At 32.6% G+C, this 13,908-nt stretch overlaps 1 long non-coding RNA gene across 1 annotated transcript in view; it reads right to left on the bottom strand.

Moving 5' to 3' along the window:
- The window catches only part of LOC129226640 (uncharacterized), a 101,132-nt gene that overhangs the window by 29,110 nt on the left and 58,114 nt on the right, over nucleotides 1–13,908 (bottom strand). The gene's annotated exons all lie outside the window — the stretch shown is intronic.

Below are 13,908 nucleotides of genomic sequence, written 5' to 3'. Positions count from 1 at the left end.
CTAAAAGACTTTGTGCGAAGAAACAACCGCAGTTTCGATTTGTTATAGTACAGTTTCTTTTTTCTTTCTTGTCTTTAAATTAATGCAAAAAGATTTCGTTATAATTTTGATTTAATACAACAGACGATTATATAATACGGTCAAAGCATGTTTCTATTTTCACTGAACAGTTATGCTACTTTGGTTTTGACGGAATGAAGTAAAATATTTCCAAAGGTAACACCGAGTTACGTACAGTTCTAAATTTTTTAAATATCCTTAACATTTAGGGGATTCAAGAAATATAGATAAAATTCTTTTCTTCCTACGTTTCTTATTCTTTTCTACTAAGAGCCAGAGTAGAAAAGTTTTAATAGTTCTAGGTACAATTAAAAATATTGTTATTATATTTCTTCACACCTACAAAGTTACCAATGAATCCTAAAACATCGATTTTTGACTGGCGTGTGAAAAAATCTTTAATTATCTGTTGTTTGCGTGTATATGCTTTCTATACACACAAACAACATGTATAAATCCGAAATACACACAATCAGTTTGTGTGTATCCGAAAATACACATAAACAATATGTATGTATTTTCGGATCTTTGCCAAATGTAGGAAACAGGAACTTAACACGGTAGTTTTTCTTCTTTTTTCTAGAGAGAGAATTTAAAAACCTCAATTTGTTCTTTGTTTTTCTTTTAGGACCAAATAAAAAATTGCTGGTAACATTGGAAAGCCAGTAAAATGTATGCCATCGAAATGTTCTCCAAGTCTTGAAGACCGAAGAGCCTTAATTAACTGGAACTGGAATTATAAGTAGGTTTAGGTTAGTGAAATTCATAATTTTAAAATTGAATTTTATGATTATCTGCGCGAGATAATAAGTTTGAGGAAATAGCAGAATACAAAGCTGGCCAAATTATTAGACTAAGACTTTTAAAAGCAAATTCTTTATTAATTACATAACTATAGACACCTTAACGAACAGTGAACTAATTATATAATATTTAGTATGCATTCCCTTGTTCTTGATGAGCATTTTAAGTCTTTTTGGCATACATTTCACAAGGTTTACACCATTTCTTAACTTTTTAAAAAATGGAGGTAAAAAATTGATATTACTCACTATTATATATACCGACATACACACACTCACTAATTACCTAAAACTAACTTTAAATATGACAGAACACACTAATAAAAAGAACTAGTGAACTGTTTAAGCTGATTGAGGTTATGTTCCTGGTAGATAAACAAAGAACATAAACAAAGCAGACAGTGCTGCCACCTGCAAATATTAAATTATGCTAAAATAACGTAATAATCAGTGTACAATATGTACTGTACTCTACCAGTAAAATAAATAGTATTTTACTACAAATAGTGTTAAAAAAAAACTCTTTAGTCTAATAATTTGGCCAGCACTGTAAAGTAATCTCTTATCATTTTTGCTTGAAGGTGAACAAAATAAAATTCTTACATTTGTTTCTTACCACGAAGACTTTATCGATAACCGGGGTGTTAAATCCCTTGCATAAATTAAAGCAGAGGGCGCTTTCGCAGTGTGCGTGAGCGCACACGAGCCTCAATGTTATAAAAACTGTTTTTGATTATTTTAACCAGTTGATTGGTTGGGTGGTGTTTCAGTTTGTTTATTTCTACAGTTGAATTGGATTTGTTTGATTGAAACTTGTTACATAAATACATTGTTTTTACGTTGAGTGCATTATTGACAGAAACTATACAGTCGACATGAGCTATATATAAAAGCATTGAACACGGGGTGCATACAAAAGTTTCCCCTTTTAATTCATTTTCTGAGCCTCAAAATCCATTTAATTTAATTTTTACTTCCTTTTACACAAAAAGGGAGTATTGTATTCGCGAAAAAATTTTCACTCAAAAATAGGCCTTAATTTCGATTTTTCTCACCCTCGAATGAATATTGAGTTTTTCTTCGACTCGACCACATGTGTATAGTTGCCTAAGAGTGTATAGACACGCGAAATATCCATTATGACGATTCCCGAGTTAATAACAACGAATTTTCTCGTGACGTCTGTATGTCCGTATGTATGTGCGTATAAGCGTATGTGTGTATGTTGTATGTGCGTATTTATCTCGCATAACTCAAAAACAGTATGTCCAAGAAAGTTTAAATTTGGTACGTAGACTCCTAGTAGGGCCTAGTTGTGTACCTTCTCTTTTGGTAGCATTCGAATATTTCTGAAAGGGTCTTTCGCCTCTTTTTGGAGGGAAATCAGTGTTAATTTAGATGTTAACTCAAGTGGTGTTATAATTTGTCGGACACCTGGCGATATATCGCCAGACTTTCGGTCGACAAAGATTTTTCGCCAACTTGGCAACAAATTTGGCGAATTTTATTTTTATTTATTTTATTTTTTTAATTTGGTTTCAATTTGACCACTGTTGGTGATATTTAGAGAATAAACAATTGAATCATGTTAAAATTGCCAATGATGGGGAAATTACACAGATGAATAATAAGGATTTTATTTTTAATTAATAATGAAAGTTGTTATAACTATTGTATTTATATCTAATACTATCTCTGAGTATTTCAAAGGACTGATGTCCTTCTTCTAACAGGACACTTTCGTGGAATATTTTCATTATTTAAAATGGGATTTGTGGAGGATGTTGTTTTGGTGATGCTCTTAAGAGAAACTACTGATACGTTTAAAAATTTTCCTTATTCTGAAATGGATTTTTCGGAACTATTTTCATTCTCAGGAGAGATTTTTTAAAGGGGCAATTAACGGTATTTGAAAATAAACATACATGTTATGTGGGATTTTCAGAGACTATTGTCTTTGCTTTGGTGGAAATTTTTAACGGGGCCGTTAAAATTATTTATAAACCACTGTCCTCACTCTAATAGGAACTTTTAAGGACCATTTTTCTCACTCCAACGGATTTTTGGGGAATTGTTTTCATGCTAATAAGGGGTTTTCGGCACCAATATCGTGATGTTAATTTAGACTTTTGGGGACTGTTGTCTCTGTTTTTTTTTTGGTAATTGTTGTCTTTATTCTAATGACGATTTCTATGCTGTGTTGATGCTGTTTTGGAATTGGTGTCATCATTCAAATGGCATTTCCCGGAATCAGTTAAATATTTCAAAAGTTAAATAGATTTATTCAGATTTGACTTACTCTTATTCAGATATGTCTGTTTTTATTTAATGTATAACACTGTAAAAAAATTCCGAAACGTTACTTGTTATTTCCGTGGAACGTTTCTCGATTTCACACGTTTTCACCTATTTCCCCGTAAAAACAAGTATCTTCACAAAAAAGTTTCCTGAATCGCTACAATTGCACGCGTGTAGACTTTTCACTGTTGTGGAAAATATTTTTAGCAACCAGTTTAAAGATTGAATGAGCGTGTTTATTAAGTGTATCGGCCTAAGGTTGCTTACAACCTGTCCAGATTGACTAAGCTCCCAAAGAGAGCGAAAAAAGTCAATGGATAGCTACAGCTTTGCAAGGCAGGAATTGCAGGCAAGAGATATGCTTGGTTCCTTCTTGCATGGCCGTGGTCGCTCTGATTTCTATGGAGCATTCTTGGTAAATCAAGAAGGTTCTAAGCAATTACACTAAATCTACTTAATTTTTCTAGAAGATTCTAGAGACGTGACTGGCTTTAACAGTGGAGATTTCACACGTCTTCAGAAAGTTTCAAGGTTAATTTCAGAGAGGTTACTGAGTTTTAGCGGAGAACGTTCCTGATTTTTCCAAGATATGTTACTGGAAGAAATTGGGCACTTCAGCTGCCTATTATTTTCCAGTAACGTTTCTGAATCGTTTTTACAGTGAAAACTTACAAGAAAAGTAACAAAATACTTTTATGCCTTTCGAAACTCAAAAGTGCACTATAGTTTTCTTGAATTTTATAATCGATTGCTATCAAAAAATTGATTTCCGCCTTTAATATCGAATCGGATGGGTTTGAAAATCTACTCTCTCCGTTAATCGGCGGCCCGCATCTACCATCTGGGCGGCCTTCGGGCTGACTCGAGTTCGTTCACCCTTTTTTCACCCTTTTCACCCTTGGATGGGATGAGAGGAAAAAAAATCGAAGGTCACCCCTCTCTGCATTCGATTTTTGTCTGGTAGAGTCCGGCCCCTATCAGAGAGCAATGAAATGATTCCTGACGTCATCGTGCTCGGCCTCACCTACTGACATAGATATGAATACGGGCCTGACACTCTTCAGTCACTGTTATCCGGGTATGCACGGCCCGAGCCTGATTCTGAATGATTACAGATATGTTAGTTACAATCATTGTTGATACGATTCTGAGCAGAAGACAGATTACGAATAAGGTAAATCTAAGATTGGCCGTTATAACTAATTTAGTGAATTATAATGGGGTTGTTACCTTCAGTCAAAAGTACTACTTTTAGTAAATGAAACTGATAGAATAAGCAAAAAAGAAAAATAATTTGAATTTTGTCATCTTGAATTCAAATTATGTTTTTCGCAATCACGAGTGTGTGTGTATATGTAAGCGTGTGTGTTTGTGTGTGGGGGGTATGTGTGTGTGTAGGCATGTGTGTTTGTGTCTGTGTGCAGGCATGAGTGGGTAGTTTTGTGTATGTGTGTGTGGGGGTATGTGTATGTGTGTGTAGGCATATGTGTTTGTGTCTGTGTGCAGACATGATTGTGTGGGTAGTTGTGTGTATGTGAGTGTGTGTGTTTGTGTGTGTATGTGAGTGTGTGTGTTTGTGTGTGTATGTGTGTAGGTGTATGTATGTGTATGTAGGTGTATATATGTATGTGTGTGTAGGTGAGTGTATGTATGCGTGTAAGTGTAGGATATTGACGAAACCTGGAGACGGTTTTCGCTAGAGGTGCAGCATCGTGAGGACCCGGTCGACGGTAATGCTGCGGAGGGTGGCGGTGGGAAAAATGATAGGAACGTCAAAAACAGTCAAATGAAAGCAATAAGCAATCGTGATTGCTCAAAAACATGGAGCGAGAAAAAATTTCAATTTTCTCAACGCTTAATTTTTAATTATGATTTTTTTTTTTAATATGCGGTTTTGAAACTCAGTCGTGGTTTATATGATGTTACAAATGATGTACTATTTCGGCGCATCTGTCTACCGTGTTTCCACGTTATGTTAATCAAGAAGCGAATAAAATATTGCGCACTACGCTCGCTATCAACCATATCATTGCCAACACATGTAAGTAAAGAAGCAAATTAAATATTGTGCTCTATGAATGGCATTTCATCATTTGTGATGTCATCGGCAGAAGCGTAAACAATGAAAGCGCACTGATTAAAGTTTTTTTTTTTAAATATTAAACTTTAGTCAAATTATTTTAAAAATGGTCATATCCTATGTTTTTAAGCATGCTCTTTCAGAAAAATACTTTGTCTGAAAAAGCATGCTTGTCTCTTTCAAGCATGTTAGCCAAAACTATGACATTTAAGAAGTCTTGAATGATATACTTTGGAAATTTCGGAAACGACCCCATTGCCTTTATAAAGGTTAAAAGATAATACATAGCCAATCCAAAAGAGATACCATTTAGATTCACGAAGCGACCAATCAGAAGAGACTACGCATATCTCCTTTGTAGCTGTTGTCAAAAACATAAATGGAATTTTAAAGGTAATTGTCAATAAAATACATAAATAATTTCAAGGCTTAACTTAAGCAAGCAAACAATTGCGGATTTTCCGCTTTTGAAACTTTTCAAATAACAGGTTTCTGAGGCTTTCAGAGTATGTGTGAAATTTCGTACTAAAATCTCCATAAATTATAATTTTTCGTTTTTTCCCCAAATATTAGTACCATTATTATTGGTAGAACTATGCATACTGGATATTTTTCAGAAATTTTAGACATTTTACAATGTAAAAAAAAGACAAAAAAACTATCGCCTTGCTCTTAGCGTTAAAATTACTAACTTATGAAAATAATTTTCGTTTAAAAATCCACTTAGTAAAACTCTTTAAAGTACAATACTTCTTCCTTCTCCCACCTTAAAGTTCTAATCTCACCACAAAATTATCCTACAGAGCAACTACAAGCTAAAATTGGAATGGCATTGGTTGTAATTTAAAAACTTGAATTAGAAGCTATAACTAAGAAAATTAGTTATAATTGAGTAAAATAAGCTGTTTAAAGAAAATAGGCTACAATTAAGCGGCAAAGTAACAACTGAGAAGTTCGCAAAAAGAACATGCCATCTTTGGAATACTGCCTTAAAGTTCATAAGCATGCGTAAAAGTATGTATTCCAATCAAGATGCAGATGCATCATACCCTGTAACGTTGTTTTCTCTGAAAACCGACCATCCATGTTACAAAAACTGTTTTACAAGACCGACCCACGTGACTAGTTATTAGTTTAATATAGTATTGTTAGGTAACTTGTTTAGTTGCATAGAATATTACAGGGTAAGACTGGAGCCTTCGACAACACCAAATCAGCCTTTAAGAGTAGTTTTCAAACTCCTTCATAATGATTGGACGATACAATGAGCTATGCAATGCACACAATGTTGCCAAATTTTTTTCAAAAATAAAAAGTAAAATTACGATAGCAGAATGGGGGTTTTCCTTCAGTCAAAAGTAGTACTTTTAGTCACTGATATTGACAGAATAAGCAAAAAAAAAAAAAAAAAAACATTTTATTTTCCCAACAGTTATTTTTAATTAAATTTTTTTAAATGTCCGATTTTTCAAACAAGTCGAAGTCTAGATGACATCACAATTTATGGCGCATCTTTGTTCCACGTTTGCACGTTATGATAATCAAGAAGCGAATTAAACATTGCGCTCTACGCTTGCCATATCGTTTCCAATACACGTGAGTAAAGATGCGAATTAAATATTTTACTCTGAGAAAATGGCAACAGAGAATGACATTTCATCATTTGTGATGTCATCGGCAAATATAAGCAATGAAAGATCACCGATTTAAGTAATATTTAAAAATATTAAACTTAAACAAATTATTTAAAAAATGGTTAGATCCTATGTTTCTAAGCATGTTCTTTCAAAAAAAAAACTTTTAAAATATTGGAAACGATCTCATTATAACATTAAGACTTCTACAGTTTCTGTTGAAGTCTAATATTAAAATATATATATATATATATATATATATATATATATATATATATTAAATGGTGGAAAATTAACCCACAAGGTTCAAAGTTACCCTAAATGACCGTAATTGGATTCATTAATTTTGCATCTTTCTTTCAAATGCTCAACTATAAACTATGTTCATGATGTACCACTTTCAACCCGATACAATTTTTTGCACCCTTTCCCATGTGCGTGTGACCCAAAGTTCGTTCACCCTTTTTTTAACACTCAACGGTCATAAAAATGGGAGGAGGGGGGATCAAGGTCAGGAGCAGCCTACGCGTAGTGACGTCAGCAAGCATGTAACTGCGGTCGAGTGAATGAGGGCGAGGCCCCTAAAAGAGGGTTTGTTGCTACATCCACTACAACAGCAGATGCACATGTAAGTGCTGTTGGGCCTAATTAGTGACTGCACTTCTTCTTGTTTTGAGACAACAAAATTAGTGGATGATAAATTAGTTTGTTTCTGGGCGATTGTTTCTGTAACATTACAGCAGATAATAGTTGTACTAGCTGCGTGCCCGGCGTTGCACGGGCTACCTAAAAAATGTAAGAGCAGTCCAGTTGATGCTTTTGTAGTACACTGACACTAGTTTCTAACGCGTTAAGGAATAAATAAATGCGCGTAAAGCAAGGTTTGCAAAACACCAGTAAAACATAATTTTGCCAAAACCCCTCATCAACGTTAATAATCGTTATCAATGATACAAGTTATGAGTACATTTTCAGTCAGCACAAAAGGGGAAAATATATGCATTATCAACTATAATCTTTACTCACGTTAAACTGAATTACATCTGATAGACTATATCGGAAATATTTATGCCCAATAACAATCCGCTTTTTACATAAAATAGTCTACTACCCGGCGTTGCCCGGGTGTTTATTAATGCAACATACCACTCAGATAAATATTTGGATGGATTCTATCCACATGGTCGTACAAGAATTACATCAATCCGTTTTCCAGGTACAAACCCTCAAAGAACTCAAATAACTTGTAAATCACTCATTTACTTTACGACGTGCACGGTCCTCCTCGAAAATGAAAGTTATGTCATGTGACGCGTATTTAACAATCAGGCTTGAACAAAAAAAAAACAGCAAAATTTTGCTGCAGATTACGGCAAAATAATCGAAAAGTAAACAACTTAAACACCCTGATTACAGGAAAAGCCTCAAAACAAAAACAAGAATTTTACCTGTTCATATTCGAGAAAAAGAAATGGCAACAGATCTTTCATCTCAATGATTTTCTTCACGCTGTAAATTTTAATAAAAGCGTTCATCCGGAAAGTTGAGTTGAAGCACTGAATAATAATTTGAATGGAGGAAAGCCTTCGAAAAATATGGATTTGATTTTGAAATCTAAGAGTCATAATTAAAAGTTTTTAATTGATATCTCCGCTAATTATTATCGGAGGATTATGTTAAATAGCCAAACATGAAGACGGGAGGATTACGAATCCATCGATACCTGGTTCGATGGTCAGTTCACTGTCGTTCGGGAGAAGAAGCTTGGACATAGATAGATAGATAGATAGATAGATAGATACTCAGATTTTATATGTATAAGATTAAAAATATCTGCACACGGTTATTTGCGTTAATAGTTTTTAAAAGCAATAAATAAACATGCTGGCAAAATAGTTTATAGAAAACTTATTTTCATTTATGTGTTGATTTTTCCGAAATAGCAAGAAAGAAATCAGAAAATATTTAAATGCTTTTATAATAGTTGAAAAGTCTAACCAGTAGGGGAATGTGGGGCAAATTAATAAAATTGGGTTGTTTCCTTCAATCAAAAGAACTACTTTTAGTCATTGAAATGGATAGAATGTGCAAAAAAAAAAAAAAAAAAAAAAAAAAACTACATAGACCCAGAAAATACTTTCATTTTCCCAACATTTTTTTTTTTAAATTAATTTTTTTAAAATGTCCGGATTTTTCGAACAAGGCGTTTTCTTTATGACGTCACAAATGATGCAATTTGGCGCATCTTTCTGCTACGTTTCCACGTTATGCTAATCAAGTAGCGAATTAAAATTGCGCTCTACGCTTTCTATCAACTATATCGTTGCCAATACACGTGAGTAAAGATGCGAATTTTATATTTCGTTCTGTGAATGGCAACATTGAATGGCATTTCATCATTTGTGATGTCACACGGCAGAAGTGCAAACTATGAAAGCGCACCGATTTAAGTAATTTTTTTAAAATATTAAACTTAAATAAATTATTTAAAAAATTGTCAGATCCTATGTTTTTAAGCATGCTCTTTCAGAAAAAAATACTTTTAAAATTTTGGAAACGACCCCACATTCAGTCAAATTACATTTCTTCAAAATGAACAAATGAGGCAGCGAGAAAAAAAGGGATGCAAGTGACAAAATTAAAAATTGGGAGATAACCAGTACAAATGGTAGGTGGACCTCTCCTCCGTCTTGGGGCAAGGGATAGTACTAGTAGCCCTAGTAGATACTGCTGTAAACATGATTTAGAAGAAAAAAAATTAATGAAAGCTTACCTAAGATCTGAACTCTAAACGCGATTTACTCGAAACTTTAAATAGTAAACTTACATCCTTATGCTTCACACTGCGTCACGTTTTATAATGAAACTTACATTTAAGCATTAATTTTCGTTTTTAGTACAAAAATTGGTACCTCTAAATATAATTGGAAATTCATTACTTGTCCCATGGCATGGAGGTAAATTGATAGTTAGAGTATTTTCTATTTGTTTGTTTTTTTTTTTTTTAATTTTTTTTTTTTTGAAATATTGAAAAAACGAGTCAATAAACGGCTAAATCAATTAATAAATGAAATCGTTAACGTATAAATAACAAATACGTGACTATAAGAATGATTAAATAAAAGTAAATGAACTAGCGAATGATGAATAAGTAAGTGATTGAATAAATAAATGAATGTTTAAGAATGATTTAATAAATGAGTAAATCAATTAATAAATGAATGAAAAAATAAATAAATATAACAAATTATTTCACTTTGCCTCCCCCTCCCATTACCAAGGCACTTTACAAATAGCTATTACTTTACAATAAAAATAAAAAATGCCTAATATTAAATAAATAAGTACGTTACATACACCGCCAGCTCAGTCATTTCCAGCCGAGGACTGCAGTTTCATGCTTTTTAGCACTCATCAGCCCGGCACAGGAAAGTGACTGAGCTGGAGATGGAAAACCTCTTAAGGAAGCCAAGAGTGCCAAACAAATTGGTAGCTAATATAGAATTAGCACAGACCAGCTAGCTAGCTACCAATTTGTTTAGCTACCAATTTTTATACCTATTAGCCTTATGGAGACAGGTTTCACTGTATTGTTAAGAAAAACAATCAGATAAGTAAAAAAACCCCATAATTTTCTAAAACTTCATTTTCAGCACTTTAAGGCTTGCTGCAAAAAGGAGGTATTGAAGCCAGGGCTGCGGATTTGGAGTCGGGAGTCGAAAGTTTGAAATTTTAAGAGTCGGAATCCGTCATTTTCCCTCCAAAGTTCAGTTTTTGTTTGTTTGTTTGTTTGTTTGTTTTTTCAAACGGAAAATAAATCTTTTTTCAAAAATGAAGTGAGCAATGCGCGAAGTTTCTTTTATCTTCCATTTAAATGTCGAAAAATGAAATGAGCTGGAAAACTGACTTATTTACGAAAATCCTGATCATCTAAGTATTTTAAAAATATTTTTTGAATAGTTTTAGTGTCTAACATGTCTGTAGGCAAATTTGAAATTTAAAGCAAAATAAAACAGCTTAAAACGGCACAAATTTTTCTGTTTTCCTGCAAAATTTTTGCCTTTTTAGGCTGTTTTATTTTCTTTTACTTTTCAAGCACAAAGGTACACAGGTACTTATTCAATTTAAATTTGAAACCCGCTGATACAACAAACTGCTAATGATATTTTTTCTTTACCGAAGACTTCAGGGATTCTAACTTGTGCTCTATAAGGTAGAAACTGCTACAAGTAAAAAACAGGTAATTCAATAAATACATAAATTAAATAATAGACTTAACCGTACCTTTATTATTGGACTATTATATTGAAAATTAACGGACTAAATGAATGATTATAGTTGTGGAAATTTATAACATTGTGTTCAAAACGTGAAAGAAAAATGGTGAAAGCCATTTAGGATACAAATTTGAACCTCAGGACCAGAGTAACGTAAGTATAAAAATTGCAGCTTTCAGGTTATTACTGCATTGGAAGCAAAATTTTGTTCCGATTTGAGGCATAGCAACGTAATTCTGTAGAAAAAATCCGTTCTACTACGTTTCCACGTTATGATAATGAAGCAGCGAATTAAAATTGCACTCTACGCTTGCTATCAACCATATCGTTGCCAATACATGTGAGCAAAGATGCGCATTAAATATTTAGCTCTGTGAATAGCAACACTGAATGGCATTTCATCATTTGTGATGTCATCGTCATGAAATGTAAACAATGAAAGCTCACCTATTTGAGTAATGTTTTAAAAATATTAAATTTGAACAAATTATTTAAAAAATGGTCAGATCCTATGTTTTTAAGCATGCTTTTTCAGAAAAAAAATACTTTTGAAATTTTGGAAACGACCCCATTATTTACCGGTGGTATAAGAGCGCCAAGTCCAAACTTTGTATGCACCAGAAAAACATTTTACGCTGTCCTGCAAAGTAGTGATAATGTGATTTCCTCAGATGATCACTACTTTGGCTTAGAGGTACAGAAATGATTTATTCAGATTTTGATTTTGTTTACTGTTTTTTTGACAGGGATTAAAAACTAAGATAAATTTTTGCTCTTAGAATACGTAAATTACTTTCAATAAATTTCAATTTTTCTTGTGAAAGCAATGCATACATATTTTTGCTAGTTTTCTTTCAACAGTTTTGTTATTACTATTATTGTTATTATTATTATTATTCAAAAAGAGTTTTTTTTAAATACTATAAAGATCCTTATTTCTTTTTAGTTCCTAAAAGAGTAACTAACCCCTTACTTTAGCAACGTAAACTTCGTGCATAAAAGTCACAAATGTTTTTGTACCAAACATGAATCATTCTCTGGAAATTGTACAAATCATGTATTATTTTATTAATTTTAAAAATTACTAATAATTAACCATATTTTCTTGATCTTCTATTATATTTTGTACAATCAGGTATTAATTATTTGTACATAAGTAGTTTATGTAATGTTTAAAACTATTTTGAAAACTCTGATACACATGGGTTGAAACAGAGTGGACTGATATTTTAGTGGACAGTTTAAAAAAAATAATTAGAATGAAAACTTACGCGTACACCCTTGTGCGAATCAATGGCATCAAGTTGAGAATTTTTAATTTTCGAATCTTTTAGGTTCTTCAATCTTTGTTTACAACAGCCGTTTAGTCTACCAGTTGATTAGGCGCTATAACCTCACGTTGTTTTTGTCATAAATATTGTGTTTTGTTTCAGTGTTATAAATTTCAAGGTATTTTTGCTGTTTTTTCTCAATACAGTCACTTTTTATCTTTTTGTTAGCCATGGATATTTTTCCACGGAAGAGGCTGGCCATTGTAACATTGAGAGAAAATCTGATTGCATAGCAAAAGAAAAAATGATTTGTTTTTTGCTTTGCTAAAAAACATGGTTGAGAGATCAAGAATTCAATGAAAACTGAAAAACTAGTTGATTCTATGCCCAGAAGAGTGGAAATGGTGCTGGACAAAAAAAAAAGGGGGGGGGGGGGGTTGGAGGGGGCATACTAAGTGGTGATTTTGATTTTATAATTAAATGATGCAAATAAATGTGATTTTATAAAAAGTGGCTCGATTCCATTAATTCGCACAAGGGTGTACGGAGCAAACCTAAAATATAACGGTGATTCTGAGCCGTGCTCTGTTTGCAATGCCAAGATTTCTTCGGTTTTTTTTTTTTTTTTTTTTTTTTTTTTTTTTTTAAGGCGTCTAAGGACCTTTAACCTTCAAAATTTTCAATTTTCTGAAAAAAATGTATGTTATGCATAATTTAATTCTGAACAATTTGATACCTTATTTATTACCATACGCCAAAAACTTTTCAAGTTATATCTTAAAAATTCGCAAACCTTCCATTTAGAGATTTTCCCCAGGTGTCGGTTTCTTCGGTTTTCTCGTTTTGCGCGCATGATACTTCAGAAAGTTTCTTTTATATTTCCGTAAAACTTTTCGTACATGTTTGTCTGGTATATATTTATGATCTGAACCAAATTTTAACTAAAAATAGAAGTTAATATTTAAAAAAAAAATATTTTTTTTGCCCAAAATTTTGGAAATTTTTGAAATTGACCTATAAAATTTCAAAAAAAAATAAGTAAATAATTTAAAAAAAATAAACAAATCTAGGTTCAGGTTATAAATATAAACCAGATAAACATACATTAAAGGTTTAAAAGAAATATATTAGAAACTTTCTGAGATATGCGCGCAAAACGAAAAAAACGAAGAAACCGGCACCTGAGAAAAAGACACTTTAAGAGCTGCTGTTAACATAAATCTCTACGGGGAGAGGTTACGCATTTTTACGATAACTTGAAAAGTTTTTTGTGTATGGTAATAAATAAGGTATCTAATTGTTCATAATTAAAATATGCATAGCATATATTTTTTCCGGAAAGTCGAAAATTTTGAAGGTTAAATGTCCTTAGACCCCTTGATCATTAATACGAATGAAATATAATGAACATTTGATAACTGAAATTAACTATCAGAAGAAAAAAGAGACTCAGTTTGTATTATTTTGACAAGAGTGATCCACATC

The sequence above is a fragment of the Uloborus diversus genome, chromosome 7 (assembly GCF_026930045.1).
Source record: "Uloborus diversus isolate 005 chromosome 7, Udiv.v.3.1, whole genome shotgun sequence".
In the NCBI taxonomy this organism is placed as follows: domain Eukaryota; kingdom Metazoa; phylum Arthropoda; class Arachnida; order Araneae; family Uloboridae; genus Uloborus; species Uloborus diversus.
This window is presented reverse-complemented; position numbering and strand designations above follow the sequence as displayed.